The sequence below is a fragment of the Dasypus novemcinctus genome, chromosome 21, assembly GCF_030445035.2.
Source record: "Dasypus novemcinctus isolate mDasNov1 chromosome 21, mDasNov1.1.hap2, whole genome shotgun sequence".
Lineage (NCBI taxonomy): Eukaryota > Metazoa > Chordata > Mammalia > Cingulata > Dasypodidae > Dasypus > Dasypus novemcinctus.
In genome coordinates this window covers 44,212,491-44,232,423 of record NC_080693.1, presented here as the reverse complement: position 1 = coordinate 44,232,423, position 19,933 = coordinate 44,212,491, and the positions used below count along the sequence as shown (strand labels likewise).

The 19,933-nt window shown below is 37.0% G+C and overlaps 1 protein-coding gene and 1 pseudogene across 12 annotated transcripts in view; both read right to left on the bottom strand.

Annotated features, from left to right (window-relative positions):
* BCAS3 (BCAS3 microtubule associated cell migration factor) overlaps positions 1 to 19,933 on the bottom strand; it is a 586,860-nt gene that overhangs the window by 263,573 nt on the left and 303,354 nt on the right. The gene's annotated exons all lie outside the window — the stretch shown is intronic.
* Positions 2,157 to 19,257, bottom strand: LOC139437214 (large ribosomal subunit protein uL4 pseudogene; annotated as a pseudogene).

Genomic DNA, 19,933 nt, shown 5'->3' with positions numbered 1-19,933 from the left:
TCAGTCTCTCTGGGCAACTATAGTCTAGGTCTGCATGAACTGGATTATTCCACACTGCTGTGACTCTGTCCCTACCCCTGGCAAAGGAGGGTAGAAACTTCACCGGTCCCTGGGGTAATGAGGGCAGCTTGAGCCTCCACAGCGTATAGCACCAACTACATCCATGGCTCCTATTGCACAACCAGCAAGGGAGAAAGGGCAGGAAACCCTAACCTAAGAGAAAAACTGCACCCAGAATAAATACTCTAGTAAGCTAGATGCCAAGACACCAATAAAAAATTACACTCCATACCAAGAAACAGGAAGATATGGCCCAGTTAAAGGAACAAGATAAGCCTCCAGATGACATAAAGGAGTTGACACAAGTAATCACAGATGTTCAAACAAATCTCCTTAATAAATAGAATGAGATGGCTAAAGAGATTAAGGATATCAAGAAGACATTAGATGAGCACAAAGAAGAATTTGAAAGCATACATAGAAAAATAGCAGCTCTTACGGGAATGAAAGGTGCAATAAAAGAAATGAAAAAAACATTGGAGGGAAGCGGCTGTGGCTCAATCAGATGAGCTCCGGTCTACCATATGGGAGGCCCTCAGTTTGCAACCCAAAGACTCCTTGTTAAGGCAGGCTCGACTGCACGCTGCAGAATAGACCAACTCCGAGACACATACTAATCAGAATGTCAAATGCCTAAGACAAAGAGAGAATTCCGAGAACAGCAAGAGAAAAGCAATGCATAACACATAAGGGATACCCAATAAGATTAAACGTTGATTTCTCACCAGAAACCATGAATGCAGTGGTGTGATATATTTAAGATACTCCAAGAGAAAAACTTCTAGCCCAAGAATCTTATATCCAGCAAGACTGTCTTTCAAAAATGAGCGCAAGTTTAGAATATTCACAGATAAACAGAAACTGAGAGAATTTCTAACCAAGAGACCAGACTTCCAGGAAACTCTAAAGAGTATGCTAGAACTTGAAAAGAAAAGAGAGAGGCCTAGAAGAGAGTCTAGAAATGAAGATTATATCAATAAAAGTTAACTAAAAGTGTCAAACGAGTCGTGAAAATAAAATATGACAGATAAAACTCAAATAGTCAGGAATAAACTTAACCAACAGTGTAAAGCACTTGTATTCAGAAAACTGCAACTCAATATTAAAAGAAATAAAAAAAGGCCTAAATAACTAGAAGAACATTCCATGCTCATGGATTAGAAAACTAAATATCATTAAGATGTCAATTCTACTCAAATTGATATACAGATTCAATGCAACCCCAATAAAAAGTCCAATAGCATTTTTTAAAAATTGAAAACACGATTACCAAATTTATTTGGAAGAGTAAGTGGTCCTGAATAGCCAGAAACATCTTAAAAAGGAAAAGCAAACTCTCCTCTCTAGACTTTAAATTATATTACCTAGCTATAGTGGTAAAAATAGCATGGTACTGGCAAAAAGACAGACACACAGACCAATGAAACCAAATTGATGGTTCGGAAACAAACCATCACATGTATGGTCAAGTGATTTTTGACTAGCCTGTCAAACCCACACAGCTCAGGCAGAACAGTCCATTCAACAAATGGTGATGAAAGAACTGGATATCCATAGCCAAAAGAAAGAAAAAGGACCCCTATCTCATACCTGATCCAAAAATTAACTCAGATCATATAACCATTAGAATATTCATGTTTTCAGAAACATTGAATGACTTGAAGGAAATATGCTGATGATATATATCTGCAAGTTATAAAATACAGTTTAATATATTCTCAACTTAAAATATACACACCTGTTCCTGTAATGTGTGAGTCAGTGAACTCTGGGGACTCTGAGGATTGTGGTTGAGAATTACAATTGTGGGAGTGTTCTTTCGAGATCCGTGGCAGGAAACAATCACTGGTGGAAGGTCTTGGGGGTTGGGGTTTCTGTGGGGATGGGTGCACCTGGGGCATATCTCTACAGGATAAGAATGTGTTCATGTTGTCATAGGGTGTTTTCTCAGAGGGTGGAGACCCACACAGTAACCAACAAAACATTAAACTCTCATCCTGTAGAGTCTTGCTGCTTTCTCAGATAGAGTGGCAAAAATCTCTGGAGTATATAGGCAGTACCTAATAAAAGAAAACAGGCCAATGTGCCAAGGCTTTAATATTAATGCTTGTACTTATGAACCTTATTCCTGTAAAATTGAAACTTAGCCTAATAACAACTAAAGCCCAAGAGTTAACTCCTGAAAATCTCCTTGATTCTCAAATAAGGCCTCTCTCTATGCCAAACGCTGCAAATAAACTCATTACCTTCCTCCTGACATGGGACATGACTCCTGGGGATGAGCCTCCCTGCACTGCGGGATTAATACCAAGTGCCAACAGCGATGCATTTGAAAAAGCCTTGGGAAACAGACTTTGGCCCAGTGGTTAGGGCGTCCGTCTACCATATGGGAGGTCCGCGGTTCAAACCCCGGGCCTCCTTGACCCGTGTGGAGCTGGCCATGCGCAGTGCTGATGCGCGCAAGGAGTGCCGTGCCACGCAAGGGTGTCCCCCGCGTGGAGGAGCCCCCACGCGCAAGGAGTGCGCCCGTGAGGAAAGCCGCCCAGCGTGAAAAGAAAGTGCAGCCTGCCCAGGAATGGCGCCACCCACACTTCCTGTGCCGCTGACGACAACAGAAGCGGACAAAGAAACAAAAGCAGACAAAGAAACAAGATGCAGCAAATAGACACCAAGAACAGACAACCAGGGGAGGGGGGGAAATTAAATAAATAAATAAATCTTTAAAAAAAAAAAGAAAAAAAAAAAGAAAAAGCCTTGACCAAAAGTGAGAAATATTAAATACAAATGAGAGAGTTTTTATAGCTAAGAGACTTCAGAGTGAGTTCGGAGGCCATTTTAGAGGTTATGCTTATGCAGGTCTCAGGCAGATCTTATTAACTGCCAAACAAAGCCTCAAAGACAGGTGCTCCCAAGGGATCTAGAGATATCCGGACACTATAGGCAAGGCACACAACCCCATGAAATCAGCCTCCCCTCAGTGGGCCTTAATAATCTATTTCCCCAATTTAACAGAGTTAGACTCGTTTATAATTTCCCTTCACATGATTCTTCTATTCCATTTATCTGAACCTATCATTAGCACTATATCTATTAAATACATGTCACAGAGACTTAAAACTTCAGTCTGTTCATATGCTGGTTGAGTCCTGAATCTCTTCAAAGTTGTGGCCAACACCTACCTTCTAGTTATTCAGACTTTCCCAGGACAACTAACAAAATGAAAATGATGGACAAGTCCCATTCCAAAAACCAAACAGCATCTACAATGGCAAGCAAAACAGTTCCTTCCATTTGTCGCATAAGATCTAAGCCCCCTCTTAATCTGAAACAGAGAGGGCATCACAATCTCAAAATTCTCAAGATTGAGGAACAAACAAATTTAAGGGGGGAATGTAACCACACAACCTCCAACCAAAGTAGACTTAATGTTACTGTAGTAATGGAAGATCTTTTAACATTAATATGAAGATAGTGGTTACCAGAGGTTCTGAGGGGAGAGGGAGGGAAAAATAGGTGGAAAACAAGTTCTTTTCAGGGCATTGGAATTGTTTTGCATGCAAAGATGGATACAGGCCATTACATGTTTTGGTAAAACCTATAAAACTACAGCACAAAGTGTAAACTATAGTGTAAACTACAGACTTTGGTTAGTGGCAATGTTTCAGTATTGGTTCATCAACTGCAACAAATGTACCACACTAATGTAGGATGTTATTAATAGAGGAAAATGAGGGTGGGTTATATGGGAATCCCCTACACTTACAATGTAACTTTTTTTTAATATAAAAAATTCTCTAAAGTTTATTATTATAAAAGGTTATTATATAGGAAAAAATAGGTATTTAAAGATTATATACCAAAATGTTAAGAATGATTACTTCTCTGTAATGAAATTGGGTGCTTTTTTTTTTTTTTAAAGATTTATTTTTATTTATTTAATTCCCCTCCCCTCCCCCGGTTGTCTTTTTTTTTTTTTTCTGTGTCTTTTTGCTGCGTCTTGTTTCTTTGTCCGCTTCTGTTGTCGTCAGCGGCACGGGAAGTGTGGGCGGCGCCATTCCTGGGCAGGCTGCTCCCTCCTTCACGCTGGGCGGCTCTCCTTATGGGTGCACTCCTTGCGCGTGGGGCTCCCCTACGCGGGGGACACCCCTGCGTGGCAGGGCACTCCTTGCGCGCATCAGCACTGCGCATGGGCCAGCTCCACACGGGTCAAGGAGGCCCACGGCTTGAACCGCGGACCTCCCATGTGGTAGACGGACGCCCTAACCACTGGGCCAAAGTCCGTTTCCCGAAATTGGGTGCTTTTAAATTTTCTTCTTTACACTTTTCTGTATTCAAAAATTTCTAGAATGAACATATTCTTAAAACCAGGGCAATCTTTTCAAAACAAAACACCAATGTGCCACAACTGACCTCAACCAAACTTGACTAGCTCCCTTTCTTTCCAAAGTGTACCCAGTACTAAAATTCTTCCACCCTTCATTTTTTCTCTCTCTCTCTTTTTTTAACTGAAAGCAAGAGGTAAGAGAATCCTGTAGGTTTTCCCTCTAGTGTCAACACAGTCTTGATTTTTCATGGGTTTGGTTTTCTAGCCACACTACACTGAACTTTCATTGAAAACCTCACAAATGAAACTGAGCTCCTCCTAAGTTTTTCTCTGATCATTTGGTTAAAAGAAATTAAAGATCTGAGGAAAGCAAAGTACAGATTTTAGGGTTAACCACCTGCATGGAAAACTGGATTGGTACAAGGCATTTTTTGAAGTGCTTTGCCCTGTGGCAGGGTTGTTTTCAATAAACCTAAGTAGAGAGTATTTAAATAGCACCTAATTTACTTTAATTCTCATAAAAAGGAAAGGATAAAATATGTGGAGGTGCAGATATGGCTCCATTAAAATTCACAGCTGAGCCAACAGCAGGGAGGAAACTCATGGAAGTTACCTGGAAGCATGTATTATATAGCCTGTGATGATAAAAACGTCACCACTTTTCCTATTCTCAGCTACTACTAGATTTATGACACAACCTGGTACTCTATCAAAGAATATTACTTGGTTTGGCCAAAAAATCCTTAAGTTTTCCGCCTTGTTTACTTTTGGACCTGTAAGAAGCTGCTGTACGTATAATGGACTTACCTTAAGAATGCTCTGCTCCAGGGCTGGGTAAAGTTACTCTGGTAAGCAGAAAGTAAAAGTTTTCATTATTATTTATATGGAGAGGGGAATATTTTTCATTTCCTTAAAGCTCTGACAATGAAGATGTTGGGAAAAATGAAGATGCTTATGATAACATCCTTTAATAAACAGGAATAGACAGGGGCAAATGCAAGGAATCTCACAAGTGACATATAATACCAGATTTGGAGCTCAATAGGCTGATATGGATCCTAAGTAAATGAGGCTACTAGTTGATCCAATAAGTGATGGAGTACAAGATTAAATGCAGATTTGAAAAGGATAAATCTCAGTTCTCACAGGTTGCTTCAAATAGTGCTTACTGATGTTCCAAAGCATTTGTCCTATCCTCTACAAATGAAGTAAAATAGCAAAAAGTTAGCCCAGGATATTTTGTCCTTATTTTCATTTCTACTAAAGCAGAAAAGTTGTGTCTTAATTAACCTTTGGGCAATGACTTGCCTCCTAAAAGCCTGGCATTATATTTACAACTGTCAGCAGTTTTGCCAACATGAGTGTGTGGGTGGGGAGGCAGACATCAAGCCCACCCAACTTCTTGAATTTTTATAGAGAAGACAAAACTTTCCAAGTGAAATAGTCATTTTGATAAAGGAAAACATTTGTAACTTTAGTGGAGTTTTCCTTCCCTCCAAAATATCATAAAAATAGGGGATTCCCAATTTGGCCTCTAGTGCTGCTGCTGATTTATCCACCTGGAGTTTGTTATTCCTGGCCCGCAAAAGGTGGTATTTTGGTGTATAGTCTTTGTATATGAGTTTATTTATTTTTTAAGATTTATTTAATTTATTCTGCCTGATCCTCGTTTGTTCTCTGTCCATTCGCTGTGCATTCTTCTGTGTCTGCTTGTCTTCTCTTTAGGTGGCATGGGGAACCAATCCTGAGACCTTCTGGGAAGGGAGAGAGGTGCTCAATCTCTTGCACCACCTCAGCAACCTGATCTGCTGTGTCTCTTATTGTCTCTCCTTTGTGTCTCTTTTTGTTGCAGCATCTTGCTGGGCCAGCTCTCTGCTTGGGCCAGCTTGCCGTGCAGGCCGGCACTCCTGCATGGTCAGCCCTTCTGTGCAGGTCAGTGCTCCACTCAGGCCAGCTCACCACATGGGCCAGGACTCCACGTGGGCCAGCTCTCTGCTTGGGTCAGCTGCCTTCACCAGGAGGCACCAGGAATCAAACCCTGGACCTCCCATATGGTAGACGGTAGCCAAATAGCTTGAGCCCCATTCGCTTCCCATGAGTTTAGTCTCATCAGAATTCTCAGGTATTTTATTGGGTTCTTCTTTAGGACTCAGTTATCAATCTTCTTGCAAAGTGCTCAGAGGGCTCTTTAGATCTCTCAGCTTTTCAAGATTCTGCTAAAGTCTGTATCCATCATCTTGTGCATAGGGCGGTTGTAGTTACTCTTGACAGAGGCAGCTTTACAGCAAGTGCCATACAGGCTATCTAACTTGCAGAAAGCACTTTCAGTCCAAATGCAGAAAACGTCTTACATGCCCACCAGGAGCAAGTTTCAAAATGTTCCGCTTGCTTACATTAGGCACAGTAATTCTAGAGATGTTTCTGATGGCCTTGATGATAATATTGTCCTCATTATAGACGATGCACAGTTGCCTGAGCTGGATGTGATGACATTCTCATTTTGCCCTTGCCAGTTCTCATTTGCTGAGATGTATAGACTTTTTGATATCATTCCAGGCCTTTAAGTTTCTTAAGAAGCAGAAGAGCTTCCCTGATCTTCTTGTAACCTTCAACTTTACCTTCGACCACCAAAGGAAGTTCAGGAACTTCCTCAATATGATGACCTTTAGACATGACCAGCGCTGTTAAGACTGAGGCAGCCAGGGCATAGCAGATGGCATAGTACTTCTGTGTTGTTTTCACTCTATGGTGCCACAGATGCCATGCTTTGGTTAATGCAAACATGAGGCCACCATGACATATATTTCCAAAAGCACCCTGGCCATATCAGTGAGTAGACAAAAATATTCAGATGGCACTTTGAAAGTAGAAGATAGTAAGTGTACTCAGCCATACTTTCTTCTTCAGAAAAATGGGAATTATAATAGTACCTTTATCATAGAATTTTTAAGAATAAAGGAGATAATACATCTGAAATGCTTAGCAGTATTTTAAGCACTTAAATATTACTTAAAACCACGATTATTTCATCATATTATATATAATTTAATATAGGCACAAAAAGTGTATGGGTTGCAGGTAACTCAACATTTAAATAGAGATGCTAAATATCCCCTTTATTGACTTTCAATTATGTAACTTTCCAAGAATAAGTCAGTCTAATTAGGTTTCCTTTTATGTATGGAAGAACAGTATTCAAAATTATAGCAATTTATTTTAATTTTCAAACTCAAACTCAAAATAATTTCATCTCTGCCAAGGATAACTATGAATGTGCATGTAGCTATTTTTGTGAATATTAATAGTACTATACTCATGGAGGTTCTTTTGATCATTTCTTTTTCTATTTTTGAATCTACATGAGTGAAAGCAAACTATAGTGAAAATCAACACTATCAACATTAATCATTATCAACAGCAGGAGTTGATGGAGGTTCCATAACACAAGCCTTTCAATTTATTAATATTTTGGTCATGTCAACCAAACAGAAGACAAAGTTTTAGGTACCATTTTGCAGATCAAAAAACAGGCATATAGTGGAACCACTTACAGATCCTGTAGTCACCAAACATTAGGGACAAGCAAAGCAAAGCAAAGCAAATCTCCTAGGTCTGCTTTCAAATCTCAGCTTTTTCTTTCAAGGATTTGAATAGTCAAATATTAGTATTCTGAAATTGAGATGGGGAGCTATTTTCTGAATACACTATAAAAAACAAACCAGAATAATTTTAACATGTGAAAACTAGACAAGAGCAAGGATGGGATTTGAAGAGCTCTTATAAGTTTCAAAGTGGCTAAGAGTTCTTAGATCTTTATAGTAATAAATATTGTATTACAAAAAGGACCGTTGGGAATCCCAAAGCATATGTTCTTCCATGCCAAAAGATCAAGGTGTCAGGTCCATTTAGTATCAGTGCATTTTTGGTTTGTTTCAAGCTTTAATCTACATTTTGAAATTTAATTTCACATGTTTGAAAATTAACAATATTTATAAAGGAAAAATAACTGCTTTGTCCCCTCACTGTACCCAAAAACAGAGAAAGGGATACTTTTATTCCTTTTGTTTGATTTTCAAACAAGTAGATGGAAAATAAATGTGACCTTGGGCAATCACTATTCTTTAATGTAAAGCCCTTTTCAGTTTAAGAAACCATTACCTAATTGACAGTGGTTTTCCTAGCTGATAAGAAATGTTTACTGTGTAAAGGGTAAGAATGTCTCTGTGAGCTGCAGGGATAGCTAGGTGGCTCATGAAGAAAACTTTTAGATCATCAAAGAGGTTTGCCAATGGTCCCTTAAAACAGAGGTGCTGTTTAAGAGTGAAGGGATATATTTTGTAACTTCTGTAATGTATATAGTGTAAGATTTATAGAATAAATAAGGATAGTTCTTAAGTCAGATATACATTCTATTATCATTGTATGAATAAAATCAAGGCAGGCTAATTTGGCTAAGATGCTTCAGTGTCCTAGAAAAAATGGAAGTTTCACAGGCTCTTATCTTTGCTTTATCACCTACTGGCTGTGTGACAGCCTTAGTTTCTACATTTGTAAAGAAAATAAACAATGAAAACTCACAATAGTAACCTGTCAAATTCTGAAAAACTTGTTACAAAGGGAGTTCTATTTAGGTTTTGCATAGGTAATATACATATATATGATCTAAAAGACGATATGGTGAAAAGGAGGTCTCCTCACTTCTGTTCCCTGGCTACTCAGTTCCCCTCCTAGGAGGCAACTATTGTTTCCACTCAAATGCAAAAATTTGGTTTCAATGTCCCATGCTGAAATGCTGAATTCATTAACATTTATTGCATGCCTATCACATGTCAGAAACATTTAGGGAGCTTGGGGAGTAGAAAGATGAACTCACAGACTAGAATGGGAAATGGTACGCAACTAACTTTAATATGAGGTGATAAACACAATAGTAAAAGTTTAAGAACAGAGGGGAAAGTAATAATTTAATCAAATGGGTGGACTGGGATAAAGCGTAAGATTAAGAACAGGTTTTAAGGCAAACAAAAATTTCACTAAGGTCTCCCTAGGTTAGTCCCTATGATTCAGAAATTGGGCCCCTCTCATGGATATTAAAAAACTATAATTAGAACTGTTCCATCATGGCTGAGAATTGCTGACAAAGGAAAAGGAAAAGGCAGCCTGATAGGACAATGTCAAAGGGTTCACTGTGACTGCCTTAAGTGTTACTTTTAGGTAGAGAGAAATAATAGGGTGAAAGAGTTTTTCTTTCTCAATAGTGCAAACATTCTTTATGTGAAAACTACATAAACTCATCTAAAGAGGACATTACTGGAAAGTGGACTTGGTCCAATGGATAGGGCATACCCCTACCACATGGGAGGTCCACGGTTCAAACCCCGGGCCTCCTTTACCCATGTGGAGCTGGCCCATGTGCAGTGCTGATGTGCACAAGGAATGCTGTGCCACGCAGGGGTGTCCCCTGTGTAGGGGAGTCCCACGCATAAGGAGTGCATCCCGTAAGGAGAGCAGCCCAGCACAAGGGAAAGTGCAGCCTGCCCAAGAATGGCACCACACACACGGAGAACTGACACAACAAAAAGAAACACAGATTCCCGGTACCGCTGATAAGGATAGAAGCAGTCACAGAAGAACACACAGCGAATGGCCACAGAGAGCAGACAACCGGGGGGGGGGGAGGTGGGGAGAGAAATAAAAAAAAATAAATCTTAAAAAAAAAAAAAAGAGGACATTACTAACTGCTGAGTTCAATTTTTTTTAGAAGGTACTGGGGATTGAACCCAGGACCTCATACAAGGGAAGCAGGCACTCAACCACTGAGCTACATCCATTCCCCAATGAGAGTTGGTTTTTTTCCCTGTTCGGTTATTTTGTGTTTAGGAGGTACTGGGGATAGAACCCAGGACCTCCTACATGGGAAGCAGGTACTCAACCACTTGAGCTACATCTGCTTCTCCAATTCAATTTTCAAGTAAAACTTTTGGTGTTCTTTAGAATTCATTCAATAATCTTAATTATTGATTTAACAGCTTTAACAGAGTAACTGTGGTCTTTCCAATTTTCTTAGAACACCAAAGTCAAATGGATTTATTTAAGACTCAAGATGCCATTAAATCACCTTTGAAGGGACTGAATTCAGTTAAGGGCCTTTGATAGGAGTACTTCAGTGAGAGGTGACACAGGGTAGGTCTCAGCCCTCTTGCTGGAGTCATATAAATGGGAGAAAACACACAGAGACACAGAGAGAAAGAGAGCAGCCATTTGATACTGTCATGTCAGAAAGGACTCCAGAATTGCCTGCAGGCATAGAAAGACAGAGAAACCCTAAGAGGCTGAGAGACATGCCAGAAGCTGCAGTCAGCTGAGCAGCTGAAGCTGAAGCAACAAGGAGAGGGAAGAGAGGAGCCATATGCCTGATATGCCCATAGCTGAGCTAGGGGAGAAATTGAGCCTGAAGAAGAAGGCAGAGACCAGCCACCATTTAGCCTTGTCCCTTGACAGGAGTCCAGGATTGCCAGCACCCCATCTTGGGTGAGACAGCATCTTTGATGATGACTTGATTTGGACATTTTCACAGCCTTGGAATTTTAAGCCTCTACCCTAATAAATTCCCATTACAAAAGCCAACCCATTTCTGGTATTTTACATTGGCAGCTTTTGGCAAACAAAGACATATGTCTTAAGGCATATGTCTTTTACTGCTGTCACGTGGCAAAGCAATCCCAATCACAAAACACCTGAACACACTGGCACAAATAGCTACTTAGGAATTGCTACCAATGTCATCTCCTACTCATTCCTGCCCATAGATCATCAATACCATAAAATCTGCTTCCCCAATTTCTTTTTTCAGCAGACAACTTAGTTACAGGAAAAGCTCAAACTCAAGTGTGTTATTATTTAAAACCTCACTTCAAGTCCAGGTATTTGGGTGAATGAAAAAAATTTTTAATTTGGTGTTGAGGGACAGGACAAAGCCTCTGTTTTTCTCCTCTCCATTCACAACTTGGCACCAGAGTTCTGAATATGGGCATTTTCTGTAACACGCTACCTTAATAACATCCAGATAATTAAAGGCTCAGGTCAAGAACTCCAGACCATATTGATTACACCTCTATGCAATAAGGACCTTCTAGCGCTGTTTGTATTCACTCTAATAGGAACAGCTTTCAAGTATCTGTGACACTAAGAATTTTCAGTCCTATCAATGCCAGAAATGGAAAGTCAGTGACTAGTTAGGTCTGCTAGTTATTGCCCGAAGCAATAAGGACAAACTGGGAATTCATCAGACTGGAACTTCATCTGCCTGCTGCATTCACACATTTTCACCACCTGAATAGTTGATTTGCTTCAACTTCCTCCTGATTCATTTCAGAATAGTGTTTCGAAATGAATATTTGATCAGGCAGAGTAGAAGGATATTTGGACTTATCTGAGGTGTCACCATAATTCACTTTAAATACTTCTAAGTATCAGAAACTAGTTGTTGTAGGTCCCACTCTGCATATTTCTGATAAGGACCTGTGATTCTAATTAAGTAAGATTAAATGAGATAAGGTAAGTGAAAATACCTAGCACAGTGTTGGGCACATAGTTGCTGGTTTCCCATTTCTATTTTTTTCTAACTATTGGCAAAACTCTTGAAGATTCCCCATAAAGCTCTTGATCATTGGGAAGCAGGGATTTCAAACTGCCAAAGAAATTTAAAAATCATTCTCCTAATTTTCCAATTTTGAGTTAAAAAAAAATTCTAAATCACCACTCAAATATGAGCCTAACAAAGTAGGCTTACTAAAATTGTCATTATTTTTGGATTTCAACAGTTTGTTTGTGATATGACTAGGTGTGTTTTTCTTTGTTATTTATCCTATTTGGGTTTACTGACTTTGAAACTTTGAGTTGATGTCTTTCATTAATTTTGGAAAATTCTCAGCCATTCAATCTTCATATATTTATTCTCTTCTCCTTTTCTTCCAAATATGTAATGATTACATATGCCAGACTGTATTATATTGCCCCAAATAACTCTTCTACTTAGTTGTTTTATTTCATAATTTTTTCACTTTCTCTACTTTAGTATTGACCACTTTTTAATTTTTTTGAAATCCTGATGATTTTCTATGTGCCCAGTCTGCTGTTAAGGCATCCAATGAATTCTTTAAATCAGATATATTTTTCAGTTCTAAAATGTCCATTTGGTTCTTTTATGAATTTTGTCTATTTTTTCATCATTCCAATATAGGAAACTTTGTCAATGTGATATGAAAACCTACAGCTAACTTTATACATAATAGTGAAATACTGAATACTTTTCCTCTAAGGTTGAGAAGACAAGGATGCTCAAAATATCATCCCATCTATTCAACATTGTACTGGAGGTCCAAGCAAGTACAATGGGGATGGGGTGGGAGATAAAAGGTACAAAGACTGGAAATAAATAAAACCATTTTTATTTGCATATAACATGATTGCATAGTAGAAAAGCCAAACGAATCTATTAGGATTAATGAATTTAGAAAGGTTTCTGGATACATGTTTAATAATATACAAAAATGTACTGCATTCTATATGCTAGAAAGAAACAATTCAAAATGAACTAGAATACACTATTTACAATGGCATAAAAATAAAATAGAAATAAATTCTATGAAAGATTTATAGGACTTCAATAATAAAACTTATCAAATATTGGGATAAATTAAACAAGGTCTAAATTAATGGCTAGTGGGAGCAAGTTTATGTATTGGAAGACTCAATATTATTAAGTTGCAAAATTCTCTGAAATTTGATCTACAGATTCAATGGCATCCCAGAATCTCACCTGAATTTCTACAGAGATGAACAAGGAGATATTAATGTGTGTATGTGTATAGGAGGAGAGTGTAGATCAGTAGTTTGCAAGCATTTTTTGACTAAAGACTCCTTAGCACTATTAAAAATCATTGAGGATGTAAATGCAAAATGTGTAGCCACTTTGTAAGTTTGTCAGTTTCTTATAAAGCTAAACATAGGCTTAGTATATAATCCAGCAGTTGTGCTCTTAGGTATTTACCCAAAGGAGTTCAAACATTTTGTCAAAGCAAAAACCTGGACTTGAATGTTTATAGCAACTTTATTCATAACTGCCCAAAACTGGAAGCAACCAAAATGCCCTTCCATATGTGAATGGAAATACAAACTATGGCAAATCCATACAATGGAATATTATTTAGTGCTAAAAAGAAATAAGCTGCCAAGCCATAAAAAAACATAGAGGGACCTTAAAGGCATATTGCTAAGTCAAAGAAGCCAGTCTGAAAAAGTGAGGTACTGTATGATTCTAATGATATGACACTGTGGAAAAGGCAAAAATACAGAGGGAGTAAAAAGATCAGTGGTTGCCATGGGTTTAGGGGTGGGGGGAGGAGAGGGATCAATAGGAAGAGCACAGGGCAATTTTTAGGGCAGTGAAACTATTTACATAATACCACAATGGTGGATACATGACATTATGCCTTTATCAAAACCCACAGAAATGTATAAAGAGTGAACCCTAAGGTAACATTAGTTACTAATATATCAATATTGGTTCACCTATTGTAAAAAATGTACTACACACTGATATAAGATGTTAATAGTAGGGAATACAGTATGTGTATGGGGTGGGAGGTGTGGTAATTGGGAACTCTGTACTTTATGTCCAATATTTTTATAAACCTAAAACTGTTATGAATATATAATTAATTTAAAAATTATTGGGAACCACAAAGAGCTTTGGTTTATATGGGTTATATCTATTGATACTGACCATATTAGAAATAAAAACTGGGACATGTAAAAATGTTTATATATTATTTCATTTAAAAACAATAAGAAGTCCTTTAGGTATTAACATGTTTCTTAGAAAAAAGGTTTTCCAATCCAGATAACCATGAGGAAAATGACATTTTTTCATTTTATTGTTTTGGGGAATAAAAAACAATTTGTATGAAATTTTTGTTTTGGTTGAAGTATGTAAAGAAAAGTTGGCATCATTCAAATATGTAACTGGAAAAGGAGAGGGCATATTAATAGCCTACTCAAATTCTGAGGATATTCTTCTTTGATATGACATGAACACTTCCCATGTGGTGGTTTCTTAAAAGTTGGGTGCTGTGTTGAATTTGAAAGCACATCAGTTAACTTTTTGTACTCTGTTAACATTTCTGGCCTATCCTGCACTTGGAATGAATATTTACCCATGCTTGATTTTCTAACATCATGAATTTGTTCCTTTGGAAAATACAGCAGATCTTCCAAATGTTGATATATTTTATTATACAATATTTTAAAAACCACCATATATCTCATCAGAAATGTCTTTATATATGGGGAACTTGATGAATGTTAGCATATACTGGTGGACACAAGGTTTCCCAATTTCAATTTTCAACTGAAAGCTACAACTTTATCATTGGTAAAAAATATTGTCATGTATTTTCCTTAAAGTGACAGTTTACTTTATTTTTGAGAAAATTTCTGCCAAATACTCAGGTCTGAATAAACACAGGTTCTTTCAAGTACAAACAGTATTTCATGAAAATAGTTGCTACTTCACTTTACAACTCTTAACAATCACTCAAGTGCATTTCCTCAAGAAAACCATTATAGGTTATACAACATTCATTCAATTTTGATGTGGGAAATATTAAAAAAGATCTTAAAAATATATAAGAATTTAAATAAATAAAATTTATTATTAAAATTAATGATTTATTGTGGTAACATATACAAAATAAAATTTCCTATATTAACCACTATCACGTGTATGGTTTAGGGATATTAATTACATTCACAGTATTGGGCTACCAATACCATCATCCACTATTGAAACCTTTTTTATCACTTCAAACAGAAACTCTGTACCCATCAAGTGATAACTTCCCACTCCCTCCTCCCCACTCCTACTCCTAGCACTTGGTAACCTGTATCTACTACCTGTGTGTATTGGCTTGGCATTTCCATGTAAGTGGAATCATACAATGTTTGTCCTCATGTGTCTGGTTTATTTCACTAAACATGGTGTCTCCAACTTAATCCATGTAGTAGAATGTATAAGCACTTCATTCTATTTTATGGCTGAGTAATATTCCATTTTATGCATACCACATTTTATTTATACATTCATCTGTTGATGGACACTTTGATTTTCTCCAATTTTTTGCCTATTTTGAGTAATACTGCTATGATCATCACTGCTCTGAAGCTGGAAATATTTGTTCGAGTCCTTATTTTCAATTCCTTTTTAATCTATACCCAAGAATGGTATTGCTGGATCATATGGTAATTCTGTTTACCTTTCTGATGGCCAACGAAGCTGTCTTCCTCAGTTGCTGCACCATTTAACATTCCCACCAGCAATCCACCGAGGTTCCTACGTCTCTGAATTCTTACAACATTTGTTATTTTCAGTTTTAAAATAGCAATCCTGTGAGTGTGAAGTGGTTATCTTGTGGTTTTTATTTCCCTAATAGCTAATGTTATTGAACTCTTTTTTTTCATGTGTTTATTGGCCATCTGTATATATTTTTGGAGAAATTTCTATTCAAATCCTTTACCCATTTTTAAAACTGGGTTGAATTTCTCTTGTTGAGTTAAAGGAGTTTGACTTGTTGAATTTTGGGATTTCTTTATACAGCCATATGATTTCCAAATGTTTCCTCTCATTCTGTAAGTTGTCTTTTCCCTTTCTTGACAATGTCCTTTCACACACAAAAGTTTTAAAATTTGATGAAGTCCAATTTTATCTATTTTCTCCTTTGTTCCTTGTGGTTTTGGTGTGAAACCTAAGAAAGCACTGCCTAACCCAGGATCCTGAAGATGCTTCCCTATGTTTTCTTTTAGGATTTTTATGGTTTTATTAGCTTATGTAGGTCCTTTATCCATTTTGAATTATTTTTTTGCATCTAATATGAGGTAAGGGTCCACCTTCATTCTTTTGCTTGTGGATATCTAGTTTTCCCAGCACCAACTGTTGATGAGATTATTCTTTCTCCAAAGACTTGGCACTCCTGTAGAAAATCAATTGGCCAGAGATAAGTGAGTTTATTTCTGGACTTCAGTTCTATTCCATTGGTCATTATGTGTAACCTTGTGCAAGTACCAACGCTTGGTTACTGCAGCTTTGTAATAAGTTTTAAAATTGGGAAGTGTGAGTCCTCCAACTTTGTTCTTTTTCAACATTGTTTTGGTTATCTGGGACCTTTTTCCTTTCATATAAACTTGATGGCTGTTTTTTTTCCAAACTGTTGAAATTTTTATGGGAATTGTGTTTAATCTGTAAATCTCTGTAGGTGGTACTGACATCTTAATATCAAGTCTTCCCAACCCATGAACACTGTCTTTCAATTTTTTTAGGTATTCTTCAATTTCTTTCAGCAATGTTTTATAGTTTTCAATGTACAAGTCTTTTACAACCTTGGTTGAACTTATTCCTAGATATTTGAGTCTTTCAGATACTAATGTAAATGAAATTGCTTTCTTGATTTCCTTTTTGGATTATCCATACCTGGAGTATAGAAACACAATTTATTTTTGCATGTTGATCTTGCATCCTACAACTTTGCTGAATTTCTTTATTAACTCTGGCATCTTCCTTGTGGATTCTTTGGGATTTTCTATATAGAGAAGATCATGTCACTGTAAATACTGATATTTTTACTTTTTTCCCAATTTAGGTGACTTTTATTTAATTTACTTATTTTCTTTGCTAGCTAGAACATCCAGTACAATGTTGAACAGCAGTGGTGAAAGTGGACATCCTTTTCTTGTTCTGATAACAGTAGGAAAGTATTTAGCCTTTCACCTTTGAGTATGATGTTTGCTGTGGATTTTCCATTGTTGGGAGGTTTTCAATGACTGATTTGATTACTGATTATTTACATGTTCTTGGTCTGTTGAGGTTATTCTACTTCTTCCTGAGTTTGGGTAGATTGTTTCCAAGAATTTTTCCAGATTATCTAATTTGCTGACATACAATTGCTCACAGAATCTTATAATCCTTTTTATTTCTGAAAGGTCAATAGTAATGCCTGTATTTTCACTTCTGATTTTAGTTATTTGCATCTCTTTGTTTTTACTGTCAGTTTAGCAAGAGTCATGTCAATTTCATTGAACTTTTCAAAGAAACAACTTTTGGTTTCACTGATTATTGTATTTCTAGTCTCGATTTTATTTATCTCTGCTCTAGTCTTTATTATTTTCTTCCTCCTGTTCACTATGAGTTTAGTTTACACTTCTTTTTCTAGTTCCTGTGACTGTAAAGTTAGGTTACTGATTTGTGACCTTCTTAAGTAAACAGTGAACATGAATTTTATTTTTGTGAAACTGTTAATGGATAGCAGTGCCCACTCCCACAGTTAGGTGCAACTGCCTTTATTGTGCTAAATTTAATCCAGCATTGTTTCTGCACCATTTGACCAAAATGTCAACATGGTACACAAAACAAAGTCAAATGATGATTTAAAATTATTATGAAAAGAGCTCAGAGACCCTTAAAAGAGTCTTGGGGACACCCAAGGGTCTGTGGATCATAATCTGGAAAACCGTGATATGTCTGTATGTGGAAAATTCAAAGAATGAAGAATAACCAAGATAGTCATAAAGAAGAACAAAGGTTTTCAGAAGTTACTAAAACCTACAGTAATTAGGATAGCATGGTATAAAGATAGATAGAGATCAATGGAACAGAATGGAAAATCCAGGAAAAATCATGATTCCAAAAAAACCCGGCATCAATGAAATTCATCAGGGGAAAGGAAAGTCTGTCTGATAAATAGTGCTGAATCAACTGGATAGCAGGACTGAAGAAACTGAACCTTGATCTCTGTCACATCCCACAAAAAATAATTTGAAATGGATAAGAGACCTAAATGTGAAGGCCAAAACTATACTATTTCTAGAAGGGAGCCTGACTTCAAGACTGAGGAAAAGGGAAAATTCTGACACAAAACACAAACATAAAAGCTTGGAAAAAACTGGACTTCTGTTTCTCAAAAGACATCACTAAGAAAGTGAAAAGGCAAGTAACTTACAGGAAGAAAATATCTGCAATACATACAGCTGATAAAAGATTTATTTCTAGAATATCAAAAGTACTCCTGGAATTCAATAAAGACAGATGCTACAAAAATGGACAAAAGATTTGATAAATGTATTACAAAAGGAGACATTCAAATGGTGAATAAGTATAGGAGAAGGTGCTCAGTATCACTATTCTTCAGAGAAAAGTAAATTAAAATCACAACTAACCTTAACTAGAATGACTAAGATAGATGGACAATATCAAGTGATAATGAGAATCTGGAGCAAACCAAATGTTAATACATTGCTGTTAAGACTATAAAATGGTATAGTCATTTTAAAATACTTTTTGGCAGTTCCTAATAAACATATTCATTCCTTGGGACAAGAAATTCCCAATAAGAAATTATGTGCCCAAGAGAAATGAATGCATATGTTAAAAAATGTTTATAGCAGCTTTATTCATGATAACCAAAAGCTGGAAACAATCAACCAAGGAACAGATAAATAAACTGTGATATATTCACACAACGTCATAATACACTGCAATGTTTTTTAAAAAAATCCTACTGATAAATATAACACCTAGATGAAAGTCAAAAACACTGATTGAGGAAAGCTGAGCAAAAGACAGATACAAAAGAGTAGGTAAGGAATTATTCCATTTATATGAAATTAAATATACACAAAGCTAATTTATGATGATAAAAGTCATAGCAGTTATTCTAGTTCAGAGATAGTATTATTGGAAGGGCCAAAAGGGAACTTACTAGGATGACATAAATATTCTGCATTTTGATCTGAGTGGTGGTAACTTGGGTATAAGCACTCATTGAGCTATATACATTTTGCTGTACATAAAATATCATCCAAAGGTGATCCAAAATACAGACTTGTGAAATAACATGGCTCAATTCCCTGATTTTTGGAAATGAGCATTGAGTATTGAAGCAATTTGCCAAATAGCTAGCTACAGGCAAAGCTGAAACTAAACTACAGATTTAAAAGTTAATTGTTATTCTTTCCACTACATCAAGCTTCCAGGAGAAGCCTTTTCATAGAACAATCATTTTCACTTTGATTATGTGCTTTAGCATTTCTGTGGCAGTTCTTAACTATGTGCAGGAGAATATCAGGAGTTCCAGTTCTGACTAGTCACCCAGGTGAGATCCCAGGCTGGTCTTTAATGGCTGATCTCTAATGGAGGAGTCTTTGCTTGTTTCTACATTTATAGGTGGCATCTATAAACATAAGGCCCTCAGGCTCTTGGACACCACTTTAAAAATGTGGCACTAACAGTTTGACAATCATATCACTAAGACAAATGGAATTCTTGGTTAGACAAATTCTAAAATGTCCCCCAGATTGTCCACCTGCCATCACAGTCTCTGGCAACAGACTATATAAACAGTCAGCCTTGTATTAAAGATGTAGTAATAAAGATACATAAAAGTTGGGTCTTCTGGCTAAAAAGTCCCATGTATGTATGTGGTGTCTCAGTATATCAGC